Source organism: Meleagris gallopavo, chromosome 15, assembly GCF_905368555.1.
Source record: "Meleagris gallopavo chromosome 15, MGAL_WU_HG_1.1, whole genome shotgun sequence".
NCBI lineage: Eukaryota > Metazoa > Chordata > Aves > Galliformes > Phasianidae > Meleagris > Meleagris gallopavo.
This window is the reverse complement of record NC_139418.1, coordinates 6,102,987-6,116,911: the sequence shown is the minus strand read 5'-3', so window position 1 is coordinate 6,116,911 and position 13,925 is coordinate 6,102,987. Positions and strand designations below refer to the sequence as shown.

General features: G+C 36.5%; 1 long non-coding RNA gene across 2 annotated transcripts in view; it reads left to right on the top strand.

The window, feature by feature from the left end:
* Positions 1-8,714: 8,714 nt before the first annotated feature.
* The window catches only part of LOC116217207 (uncharacterized), a 29,155-nt gene continuing 23,944 nt past the window's right edge, over positions 8,715-13,925 (top strand). Inside the window, exons 1-2 of one of the 2 annotated variants that reach the window (XR_014886549.1) lie at positions 8,715-8,770; positions 12,011-12,102. This is a non-coding gene — a long non-coding RNA (uncharacterized LOC116217207). The remainder of the gene's footprint in view (positions 8,771-12,010; positions 12,103-13,925) is intronic. The other variant, XR_004161399.2, reaches the window with a different exon arrangement.

The following is a 13,925-nucleotide window of genomic DNA, read 5'->3' as shown; positions in this document are numbered from 1 at the left end:
TACTCCATTTTCTTATTATGCCTCATTTGGTGCCAGTTTGTTTGCTTCATCTTTCAGATTATCTTGAATTCTTTTTTTCCTGTTTACCAGCTGAACACGTTTCTTTGCAAATAGAATATTCTTGCACTCATGTCAATGACTCTTGAATTTTCAAAGTGCCTATTAGAAGTTGCTTTCAGCTTAAGAGGTCACAACAATATCACAGATGCACAGATTGCTACCCGATTAATACAATTATCAACATGCAGAAATTATGAGTTGAGTGTTTGCATTTGAATATAGCTTTTATTTTAATGCACAGTTTGAAAAGCTTATTTTAAGGAGGCAAGTTTGAATTGGAAATGTTTCCAAGAAATGATTTATGTCTTTTGTGTGGATCAAAGCAGCAGAAACCATTTAACAATTTGTCTGTCTTTAATGAAATCTAATGGATTTTCTACATTTCTCTAAATACAATAAGTTGACATAAGTCTATTATTTGTTTTTAATGCTGTAAAAGCTGGTGTTATATTACTTAGTGTTTTTAAAACTTCAACAATAAAGATTTTTATTATGTTACATATACAAGCAATTATATTTGACAGTTTGGATGCAAACTTGAATTGGCAGCCACTTTAGTATTCTCACCAAGAAAAACATTAGGCTTGTCTATTAAATATGTTTCTTCTGTAATTTATTTTTCATAAGGTTCAGCGTTGTCACAGAAGCCTCTTGTCTCTTTTGTAGCTAACTTTCTGCAGACTTCTTTAAACTTAAGTGGAGGAACACCTTTTTGGGTTAGCTTGCCCCAAGAGAAAGCTCAAGTTCCATTGATATCAGGAAAGAGCTAGAATTGGACAGGAGCTTTGTGAAGATCTGTACCATGTATTAAAAATTTGATATAAAAAAGCATAATGTAGTCCTAATGGAAGAATTTGAGCTCTCTATAGCTGTGCCAATGGAAACCTGCTCCGTTCTTTCTTTCTGCTTCTTGAGTGAAGTGACTCTAACAGCCAGTTTGGCAGGGTTGTGGTTAAGCAGTTCAATAAATTTATTTTTCCGTGTTTCATTTGTTTACTGCTGTCTAACAATGAAAGTGGGAGATATAGAAGGAGATGTTCCCAGCAGTGTCACAGAGGTTGGAACTAGGTGATCTTCAGGGTCCCTTCCAACCCATCCTATGCCATTCTATGATTCTAGTGTAGGAAACATTTATTCCAATACTTTGTGGAACAATGTAAAGTTCAGTGTGCAACCAGCTTATATACGCAAGTATGTAATGATGATCTAAATGTTACTAAGTTAATTTTACTTTCAAGGACGTTGATTTAATATTATGTGCTGAAGCAACAATATGATTCAAGTGAAACGTACATTTGTAGTTAAGAGTCTTCTGCAGGTAAAATAGCTAGCAATCAGGATGCTGGGCACAAGCAAGTTATCCCATAACTTGATGAATAATCCTCCACAAAACTGAAGGCATGCCTTGGTGTATTATGTTTTATTGTAGAACTTGGTCTGCACCCATAGAAATCATATTCAGTCACTAAAGCAATTATTTTTTTCACTCAGCAAATATAATGTCTGAGGAGAATATTTAGCTTTGTCCCACAATATTATCTTTATAGAAGAAAATAAATGTGAATCCCAAGGACAGGAAAACCCTTCAAATTCCTGATGCTATTGGTCAAACTCTTAGTTTTTTTAATTGGTACAAATATCTTGAAATGCTAAGAGTGACTGTAGTCAGTTTAAAAAATGTTCTGACTTAGTTTATCCTTTTCATCTCATATTTTCTTCAGATGGAAAATATACTGACTTACACGAACATTTGACAGTACTGTAAATGTTAAATGCAAGGAATTTTTTTAAGCTAAATCGTAATTCATGTGTTTGCGTCAGAACCTGCCATTCAGAGTTGCTTATTATGAGTTATGATGGTTCTATTGGGAGTAGATAAAGATGAAATGCAACATTTGGTTACTGGAATTGTCTCAAATACAGAATTCTGCAAATAAGGAAATTATAGAGGCTGGAAAGCTATTCAGAAAATGCATTTGAATAATGAGTTCTTTTGTGTAGATAGCAATGTATTTTTGGACAATGTGCTAATAAACACAGGCATAGAGTGTATTTAATAAATGAGCAATTAAGAACCTTTTTGCAGTGTTCTGGCTAACAAGTCACAAATGCAACGGTCTGGCCTTTGTGTCTAGAAATATCTATGTCTAGAAATCCATAAAATGATAAAGAATTTAAGGCTGACTGCAAAAGGATTTCTCAGCTTCACACGCATTGAGGGTGATAATTTGAATTATCAGCATGTTCCCAGAGTCGGAGCATTTGGAGAAGATGGAGTAGCAAGGAGTGCCAGGCATCTGATGCTTTCTTCCAAATCTTCTCGGGATTCTGCAGTCCCCAAATTCTGCCTGATTCACTTTAGATATTCTTTTGTGCCCTCTCTCAGGCCTTTTGCCAGTCATTGAAATGCATGCTCCTCAATCTTTTCTAGGAGAGCAGAGCAATTAATTTTCATAGAATCTTTTAAACTCTGATGAGAAAATTCTTCACTTGCGTGTGCGCTTTCAGCTGGTTGGCTTCTTTCAGTACAGTTAGAGGAACCTAGTCCTTGTCAAATTTGTGGAAGGAGACAGTCTCATGATTTCTTAGCGTATGTACTGTCAATAAAAGTACTCTATAAATGAAGTTTATTGATGATCACCTGTTCCTCTTCACTAGAGTATATTTCAGCTCAATTTCATTCCAATTTCTTGTTTAAATATAAGGTGCCAGCAACATCTCCAGCATCCACCTTGTCTCCATTATCCACTAATCTTGTTTTTATTAGGATAATTCATGATGATCTGTACATTTAGACAGTAATCAAAGTTGCACAACAATAAACCATAGTTTCACATGAAGTAACTCAAATCTCTTCAAGGTAATAACATAATTAGCTGATTAATTTGCCAGTTCATCTAGTACTCATTTTGTATTAAATAAATAATATCCAACAATCACTCAAACATTAATGACATTTCTACTTAGCTTCACTGGTAAAGCTGGTGGAATAAAACCAGGTGGAATAAAACCATACTGCAAATTGAATCTGTTTATGTGGGAATTGAGCCATAAGTTGGAAAAGCTAGTTGGAATGCAGAACTATGGCATCATCTTTACTTAGAAGAAAGCATTCTTCAGTTTTCTGATTCATTGAAAAATGAATCAGACAGATGGAGCTCTCGGGGGAATTGTCAAAGGGCTCTGTCTGTCTGCCTGGGGTTGGCATAAGTGTTTAACTTTTTGTTATCTCTGGTAATGACATTAGCTGGTGAAGAAAGCAAGTGTTGAGGAAGTGAAGAAAAAGAAATGAGCTGCTGCTCCAGGTTCTGTGGCTGCTGCTTTTCTCCTAGGGTGTGTAAACCAAAATGAAGTAACACAATAAAACACGTTGGAGTCTGACACAAAAATGTCAGTGGGAAGCTCTATTTGCAGCTATCCTTCATCTTCTGAGCTCCTAACATTAGAAAGTGCTGCCTGATGGCAGTGCAGGGTCTGTCTGCACATGAAAGCATGAGGAACTTGACCTCAAAAACAATTTTTCCTAATCATTGTTCTTGTCATCTTAAGAAAAACAACAATGCTGTGAAAACATCAGACATCTATGTTTACTGTCTATAAGTAAATGACAGGGATTATTATTTTTGGTGAGCAGATTAAATAGTTAAAGAACTTAATATTTTTAATTACGTTTCTGAGACTGGAAGACTTCTTTTTACTTGTCTAGAATATTTTTTTTTTTCCCAACAATTACAAAAAGAGCCTGTAGTGACTTTGCGGTGAGGATGTTGTGTGTGTGTTGTCATATGATAGCATGCTTAGCAACTCTGTGTATGCACACAGAGCTTTGTCAGTAGAGCAGCTGAAGGTAATATTTTTTTCAATACCAGGATCAGGATGGGTTTCCCATACTGCAGACTGCTCTGTGAGTTCAGTTCTAATGTCAATTCAGAGTTAGTGAGCCTGTTCCAGACTTCTGTCAAGCATAGTTTAAGGAAGAAAATGTATAGGACTGGGATGTAGTGTTTTAAAATTCAGAGGCTGTGTGGGAGTCAGGACCCTGGTCAGACCTTTAGTTTTTCTATTAGCATCATAGGTTTTTCTTTTAAGCACCTTGTTTTTGGTGCAAAGGTTATATTTTGGCCATGATACCGTTTTGCTCCAACGCAGTATGCAGATTTCTAAGCTAGATCTCTCTTTGTGTAAAACAAGTATAGATTGTACAAGGATATTGTTTAAAGGTCACACAGTTGGTGTATGTTTTTTCAAGAACTATCTGCTAAGTGTGATATTTTTGCTAACTGCAGGTTTTGATCCAGCCACAGAGTTAGTCTTTCAGCCTTTTATCGATGTGTTCTGGGATTTTGATTTATTTTCTCCAGCTGAAAATCAGTCCCAACATATGCATGCAATGTTTCAGAGACATTCAGAGTCAGAAATATTTGAATAATCAGTATTTTAAATAATCTGGAGAGGTGACATGCATAAGCTTAGATCAAGGGACAGACCTGCCTTACATTTGACTGGGATTCCATTAAGTGAGGTTTTATTGTAGCAGCTTGGAGGAGGAAAAGAAAGGGAACAGAGCTGTGAAACCGCTAATTTGCACCTTATGAATATTTACATGGAAAGTAGTTTTTAAGTATTTGTGGAGTAGATGATGAAATAGTACTGTATCCACAGGCAAATGCAGCTGTGAGTAGCTGATTCTACAGGCTTCATGGTCTTCGTGCGAGTCTCACTTAGCCTCAAGCACACTGCCTTCACTTTCTTTCTGAAGGACGTGAATTTTCTATGTCAGTCTCTCTCATTTTAGGAAATCTTGTCATCTTTGTGAAAAACTTGTACTGGAAAAAACGTGTTCTGTAGCAGTGCTCTAGAGATTCTGGGAAAGCACACGTGACGCAAAAAACATGGGGCTGTGCAAGAGATGTTGATTCTCTGGCCGGTGAAGTACTGAGGGTGGATGTACTAAGAAGGAAGGAGATGCTCAAAGATAGATTGCCCTGATCTGTGCTTAGCGTGGGGGAGCTCTGTGTCGGGTCTGTCTAATAAAACAAGCCAAATAATGCAGACAACCAGCAAGGTATGGTTGCTTTCAAAGCGGAGCTTATATAATACATGATTATTTTAACACTTTAATTCCCTCATCTGGAAATGCAGAGCTCAAGAAGGACAAGCAGAAGGTTGACTGTTAAGTTTCTGTAACTTAGTCATTCTGCTTGCATAGTAGGGCTCTGAGTTTGGAACATACCTATGGGAGTACCCAATTATTAATTACAATTATTAAGCAAATAGTCACACCCTGTGCGTGACTGTATCCCTTTACATGAGTGCATGTAATGGATTAGTTTATCTGTGAGCTGTACAAAAAAAAAAAAAAAAAACAAACGAACAGTTCATGTAAGAACTTTACTGTTCTCAGTGAGGAGCACAGCTGCCCATATTTTTCCTATGGGATAATTTACTTTCTGATTAGATGATATGAACAATAGCGATGAATGTGAGCCTGAAAATCAAAGTATAGTTTAGATCTGCCTCTTTTTATGTGTGTTTGTTTATCTATTCTATGGGAGTAGGAATCTTATTTTTGTGGGAGTAATGACCTGTGCATCTGTTCTGTGTATGCAAATTCAGGGGGTGCGAGTATGTATGGCTGCTGTATCAGTTTCACTCTTTTTACGTTTTTGCCTTCTGAAACTCCCTGACATTTGTTTTCATTTCTAATGATGAAACTTGTATATGCTATTTGCTTCATATACATGTAGAATTATGGAGAGGACATCATTATGTCTAACTTTAATTAAAAAGAGAATAATTGATGTAAAGGTTGAGAAGGTGTAGCGAAGATATTTTGACTTCTCCAAGTTAAATAGAGATATAGGTTCTATTTAAAGTCGTATTTCATGTTATAATCCATTTAGAAGATAAGGATTAGGAATAAATCTCCATTTCTGACAAGTGAACAGAATCTTTGCTGTCAGAAGGAAATGAACCTAATTAAAATATAATGCATCAAATGTGTATATACATATCCATGTATTCCTACAGAAGATTCTTAGTGTTAACGTAGCTAAAACATAATCATCTGCATCTAATGGACATTGGATAAAATCATCATTTTTTATTCAAAATTGTGCTCATTAACTATCTCCTGGTTGTTTTTATATCTTCTGTGCTCTAAACAAATTTCAGTCAGGTAATTATTTTCTTATTTTTAAAGGCTCTTCAAGTTTCATTTCAATGTCATACTCATTATCGCTTGCTTTTCTAAAATTGTTGTGCCTCATTTCTCCATATTAAATAGCGGCACAGCACATGGCTACACTTTGTCCTCATTTATAACTAAGTACGCCCAGTATATGTGTTTTATCATGTAGGAACACCGTGGTGTCCTTCAGCATGGATTAACCACAGGTGTGCAGTTTGGTCCTGTGTCATTCCTGTTGTCTTCAAAACTCATTTCATACAGGTGAACCATGATGGCTTTTGCAAGGTGTGAACTGCCAGTGTACAAAAAGAGTCCCCACATACTTCTCTTCAGTTCTCTGTGGACCACCTGCTCTTCTGTTTTATGACAATCCAGTGTGTAGAAATACAAAGTATGAATTATTGGTCAGTGGTCTCTGCTGGTCTGAATTTAGGATGCCTTTGGTGAATGTAATTGAATGGCATGGAACTTTGTCTACAAAGGCAGGCTGAGGGAGTTGAGCTTGTTCAGCCTGGAGAAGGCTGCAAGGAAACCTCATTGTAGCCTGCCAGTATGTAAAAGGGAATTATGAACAGGTGAGGAATCAACTTTCTACGAGGGTAGATAGTGATAGGACAAAGGGGAATGGTTTTAAGCTAAAGGAGGAAAAATTTAGATTGGATGTCAGGGGGAAGTATTTTACAGAGAGAGTGGTGAGGTGCTGTTCTGCCCAGAGATGCTGTGGATGCTCTGGCCCTTGTGGTGTTCGAGACCAGTTTGGTTGGAGCCCTAGGCAACCAGAGCTAGCACCATATCTGGAGATTGGTGGTCCTGTCTATGGCAGGGGGGATGGAACTTGATGATCCTTGAGTTCCCTTCCAACCCAAGCCATTCTGTGACTCTGTGCTGTCACAGAGAGGAAAGTATTTGGCCTTGTAGTGACACAGCTTAACCTGTTTACTTGGGAAAAATTCTGTTGGGGAGGGAAAGAGAAGAACTTCCTTGGTGACCTTTTGATATTCCCATAGCCAATATTTCAAAATATGGATCTGCTTATGCTCTGAGGCATAAATTCAGTTTCCAAAAGCATCTTAGTTAAGTAACATCTGCCTTGATGAAGCACTTACATTTGTATTGCTGAGCAGATAGGCATGCCTTTTAAAAGAAAAGGGGGAAAAAAACCTCATCGTCCTTCTGCTTCATCTGTAAAGTAAGATAATAACTGTTTGTTTCATCAAGACTGCTGCCTTAAATCCATACAAGCAGCAAAACAGATCAGATGTCATATGATGTGCAGACAATAAGAGATGTAGGAAGAGAAATGGTTGTAGTCTGAGAAACAGAAATTGTCCTTATTTAGCATCAGTCATTCATTAAGTATATTGCAATGGTTATGGCCATACAGCAGCTATTTGCAGAATAAAGGCCACATGTGCCTTTTTATGATATGGGGATAGTAACCTAAGATTTGAAACATGTCACTGAACGCTGCTGACTTCTGAGAGGATTTGAGCCAGGAAGTGAAATCTTCTCTTATTCCTAAGAAAATTATTCCACAGGGAGTTATCGTAAAGTAACATATCCAAATACAACTCTTACACGTGAAGATGACTATTATATTTAATTAGGTATTTGCAATCCACTTCATGTATTTGTTGGAGGTCTTCTGTGGAGGTCTTTTGTGTCACGCCAAATCTTGAAGACATGTTTGCAGCTTTAATGATTTAATATTAAAGCAATAAATGAACTATAACTGGAAATCTACAATATGTATAAAAACAAAATCTTTTTCCTGTAGAAAAACTGTCACTGCTCTGCATTTCTCAGAATATGGCTTAAGTGCACATAAAGTATATGTGCGTATATTACATTTGTTAGAGGTCTACACTTCATGTTTCCATTTTTATTGCTTTGGATTGAATTCACTTCTCAAGACTTAAGTTTTAATTTGTTACAGCGGCTAAGTAGCAGTTCATTCTGCTTTAACAAGTCCTTACCATCTGCTACAGTAACAGTGAACCAGCATTGCAATCTTACTGTGTTGACAACTAACTTAGGAGTATTTGGAAATTGGTGAATTGTTTAAATAAATATTCTGCTTCCTATGGGCGACCCATTGAAATTCTTTTCATCACTTGTAATTTATCCAAGGCTGAACTGAGTTTATGTTGCAGAAAAAGGAAAAAATACGTGTTTCTTCATTGAGGTATTTATTGAAGGTATGCTGTGGGTGATCAAATATGAGATGACCAATTCCCAAATATTAATGTTTATTTTCAGTGTAGTTTGAGGAAACGAACACATAACGTTTGTAGACAAAGAAAACTTCATTTTCTGCTCTGGAAGGAAAGGAATTATGAGGGCTACTCTCAAAGCAAAGTCTCCTATTTGCCTCGCCTTATGTTGGCCTGTGATGTCAGAGGTAGATGCTGGTGGGATGACAATAAAGGTTAACGTTCCACTCCATTTTCTTCCTGTGTGACAGATGGCAGCAGAGGGGTAGTCTGATAAAATGGCGTCTGACAAGGAAGTGTGTGTGAGGTAAAGATGTTTCATTGAATTTTTCCAAATAAACAGCACTTGCTCTTAAACACTAGCTGAATATTTCTGGAAACCAAACAGATGATGTGAGTACAGTGACCACTGTGCAAACAAAATCTGCGTGGATAGGTCCCACAAATGTTCACGCAGGAAGAGAAGAAACACTGTATGCAAGTTTCTCAGTACCTATTAAACCAATATGAGGTTGAAGGTGGCAGTTTCCTGGATTACATCATTTCTGATGATCAGATGTGGTAATAATAATATAAATCTGAGTTAAAGCAGCCATCAATGGAGTAAAATGTGAATTCCCCATGGAAGAAAAGTTCAAGGTATGGCCCTCAGCAGGTAAAGTGCCTTTTGGGATTGGAAAGGTGTGATTCTTCTGGATTTCCTTGAACCCACACAAACCATCAACTCTGACCACTGTCTCATGACACTGCCTAAGCCAATGGAGTTATGTTTATTACATTTTATCAAATTAAGTCTCACCTTCTGATTTAAGTAATTCTACAGTGAATGTAAATGAGGCTGGATATATTTGATGTAAAACGAACTGGGTGAGAATTAACTCCTGCTTCTTGCAGTATCTCACATTGAAGTCAGCTGAACTTTTTCCTTTGCTTTTACTGGGCTTAACTACACTAAGTCTTTCTGGTTTGTGTCACGGACATTCATTGCCAACTTTTCATGTGCAAAGAGGAAAATGCACTTGGCGCTTAGACTCAGCATCTTATTCAAAGTCTTGTGTCAAAATGCGAGCAAACCTAAGGTGCTACAAGGTCAAATAGCTAGGTATGCTGGAGATGGAAACAGGTGTCTGCAACTCAGCTTTGGAAATGGCTTGCTCTGGGAGATGATGCATTTCAGGCTACAAATACAGACATGGAACGCTGACAAAGTAGGAGAATATTCACGATTGTTCAGATTTTTAAAATGAATTTGATTTGTTCATGTATGAGTAATGTACACGGTACATACATGTATGGTACATAGAACATAAATATCTATTTTTGTATTATAATAGATTTTTTTTGTGTGTATGATTCTAGCTGTCCCATCCCCAGCTTTATAATGTTGTTTACCCAACATTAATGGTATGTTAGAATGTAATTATAACTATTTGCCATGACTGGCTGTTAGAATGAGAGACCAGGCAATTTGCATCTCGTATATCCAGAAATTAAAAGTGAAGGACTGACCACTTGACACCATTGTAGTTTTTGAAATAAAGCCTGCTGAGCTCAATTTGTTGTGGCTGCTAAATGACTCTGCTCACCAGTATGAATACATGATGAAATTCCTGTTAGAAGATGGCACTGTAATAATTGATGGCATAATGAAAGTGCCAGAGACTGAACAGAAATACTGTTCTGTTAACCTCTTATTTCAGAACACAGGTTTAAAGTAGACTTTTTGAATTACGTACATGATGCTCTTTTTTTTTTTTTTTTTTTTCTTCTGATTCTGAGAGGTGATCAGAGCTGTGTTAATTTTGGTCTTCCAACATGTTGTTCAGAACCATACACTGTATTCTGTGGATAATTGTTTTTGCACTGTAGACAGTAACTGCTTTTTCACTTCACAGCTGTATAAAAAAGGCAAATGAATATTATAGTAAGTGATTGCATTACGGGCAATTACAGGTGGGAAATGCAAAGTCTCCACCATCTTAGAAAATAGGTAGAACACCCTTACTTCTGCTTCTGTTTGGTAGTATGGAAACTATTTTGGATTTTGGAATTCATGGAACAAATCCCAGCAGTGCCTAATTATTTATTATCACTATCCTCTTAATTCTCGCTCTAGGATAAATTTCCATTTATATACCTATACCAAAGCTTGGATTTCTATTTGATTGCATCTTTCAAATAGCCACATTTAATATTCATTAAAATAGAACATAGTCAAAAGTACATTTGATAATAAGTCAGCAGACATATTATTGCAAAAAAAAAATCTTTCTATTAACAGTGTTTCTCCCTTTTCTTCCTATTTCTCAGAGTGATGCTCAGTGCAGATATGTACAGTAAAAGCCAATCCCACTCTCAAATTCTCTTGTAAAGCCCTAGCTTTTTTCTTTCTGCATAACATTGAGTGTCCTATATCTTCCGTGTGTCTAATACATTAAAAAGTATAAGATTTAATGCTGCAATTATAAAAGCATAAAGGAAGAAGCCCATTGTGTGTATTTTAGACAGATTATCATCTTTACCTTTCCAAATATGTTCTATTATAGTAGCTGATTTCCTGAAGAGTTTTTTACATAGGCAAATATCTGGCTGAGACTGGCTCTTACACACTAGGATATGAATAAGTTATTTCCATAGCTCTAGCACATTTTTTTTTTTTCCTATTTTTGTCTTAAGCATTCCTTTTTCTTAAAAGCATTAGTTTGCTGCAGAAGCAGAAAATATGAAAAGAGACAATATTGAGTATTCCCATTTGAAAGAAGGCAGCTCATTCAGGTCAGAGAAAAGCTGCAGCAGCGTGTCTTTTCTCTGAGCAATGGATATTACAACTACTAATCAGCTTGAGTATCAACGTGTTTTTTTTTTCTTCTTCCCTCAGAGAAGTCTATTAAGCTGTTTTTAATGTTATCAAAAATTCATTTTCTGTATGGGGAGGCTTTAACTGTTTCAGATCTTGCATAACTTTACATGGCTCTCTTTTGAGAGGTGGTGTTTATATAATGACAGTATTTTCTCATTCATTAGTCAGTTCTGGAAGCCATTAGAGTGATTCAGGAGGTGTTTTTCTTGCAGTGAGGGAAATAGTTTTTTGATTTCACACAAAAAGCTGTTGGAATAAGATGTAATCTAGAAACAGGATTATACCCAGAGAGAGCAAAAAGTCAGTAAGAAGAGAGAGGCTGGGGTTTTGCATTCCCCTTCACATGGTAAAGAATAAACCAGAGGAGCAAAGGAGAGAATAATGGTCAGGGAATATCTCAGTGGTAACCACCTTAAAATAAACAAATGCATTCTACTGAACGATGTGAATTTTGGATCAGACCCATTCATGCTGTATTGACATCTGGAAGTAGTAAAACTATACTGTGATTGGGGAAGGGTTTAACCTTGCTCAACAAGTGAAGTGAATTGACTAGCTGCCAAGGCCATGTACTTCACCAAGGGATCTAACCCTACAAAGAATGGCTGTCATGAGATTGTGAATTTTACACCGTCTTCAATTTGTTGTATTGATTTTTTTTTTTATTTTTATTCTTTTCCTTGGCAGGACACGTGAATAAATCTACCTAGAGAGAAAACTGAACATCCAGACTGGTCTTCCGTAACAGCTGCCAAAGGTCACCAGATACTTTTCAAACTGTAAGGAGAAAAAGAAATCTAATGTGTTCCTCAAAATATCAGACCACTTGGATCCAAGTAGTTACTTTGAGTAATGTTTTATATCTCTTTCTACTAAGTTGATGAAAGATTTCTCACTGATGGGATTCTTAAGTGCAGCTTTTCAAAATGTTCAGGTATCTGATGTTCATAAAATTGGAAATATATTAAGCATTCGGATGAATCTTGATGTGTTTGTGAATGAACAAGTTGTTGGAAATGAACAGCTTTAGGTGCAGTGGTTATTTATACCCACAGACTGCATATGAGAAAGAGCATAACTGTGAGAGTTTTTCTGAGGTCTTCCACTTGGAGATTTATCTCTGGGAAAAATGCCACACTCCTCAGTCGTAGGCATGCCAGTGCTCAGGCTTGGCAGTGTGCTTTAAGAAGCTGTCTGAGATTGTTCTATCTCACTGCTTGTTCAGTGTCCTTCAGCCACTGCAATAACTGACATTTGAATATTTTATTTATAACTGTAATTCAGTATCTATGGTGTTCCAGCAGCCCTGTAAAGCTCCTTTTTTACCAAGTAACAACTAATGCAGAGTAAGGGTGGTGTAGATTATTGTTAGCTTGCAAGGAAACTTTGGTCCTTGATATAGATTTTAAAAGGGTTTTTTATTGGTTTTTGAATGATGTTCTGTTTAAAAGTGGATCTTAAAATAGGCTTAACAGATCTAACTTGCACTGGGAAGGAAGGTGGAACCTAACTGTCAAGATTTTTGTTTGGGTGGTCAGATTCATGATTTTTTTATTTTTCTGGTCCTGTGAAGGCTGTAGTTAAACCTGTCAGCACTTCTGAATGATTAAATGATAAACAAAATATGTTAAGTATTAAGATAATTTTTTTTATTTTTATTCTGAGATTTTTGGATCCAGTATCTGTATTTAAAAAAAAATTTATAGTAGTTTTAAGTAGATTTTGTGTTGTTATGTTGTTATGTGTTGTTCCTATGCATAGAGCATAGGAGATAATAGACTTTGTGCACATTAGAAAAGGCTTTTTATTCAGGTCAAAGTTAATGTTGCTGTAGTTAAAAGTGGATTACCAGACATGGAGTCCTCCCCATTACTGACTGGGAGTCAGTGTTTGTCTGGAAAAACTCTCACCATTTTTTTCCTCCTCTTTCTACTGATCTCTTGGGGTCCTTTTCCTAGCTGTGAGCAGCGGCGTGCCAATTTCAATTAACATTTCCTTTAAAACAAATGTTATCATCTGCTTAGTGCCTGTGACTTTCTATTTCTAACAAGAATAACAGCAGAGTGAAGGACTGTAGCTTCTTTTTTTCTTCTAGTTTGATGTCACTTCACCTTGGTGAACATCATTAACTATTGACCCATCTGTGGCATTTCTCCCACTTCTTTCTGACTTAAAGGTCAAACCAAGGCCTGAAGACTGAGTTCTCTGTCTGAAGCAAAGGTATTTTCTTTTCCATAACAAATTCAGAGCCAAAGCCTATTGCCATTAGGATGATGGACTGCTTTTTCATTATGATCAGCAGGCCAAGGTTTGCTCTCCAGGTTTTTGGGACCTGCAAACCTGTGAACAGTATGGCAGTGATGCTGATTACATCTGTATGAATAAATTATCTTGTGAGATGGCTGATTTTTATCAGAGAAGAAGACAGCAAGACAGTTTTGTCAAGTTATCCTAAAGTGCAATTTCTCTGCCACTGAAAAATTAATTTAAAAATCATTTTGGATTACTAGAAAAATACAGTTAGCTGAAACATACCTCATTTAGCTCTTTTAACCCCTTAAAAATGAAGATATGTATGCTTATATCTGCTTTTGAATTTTTT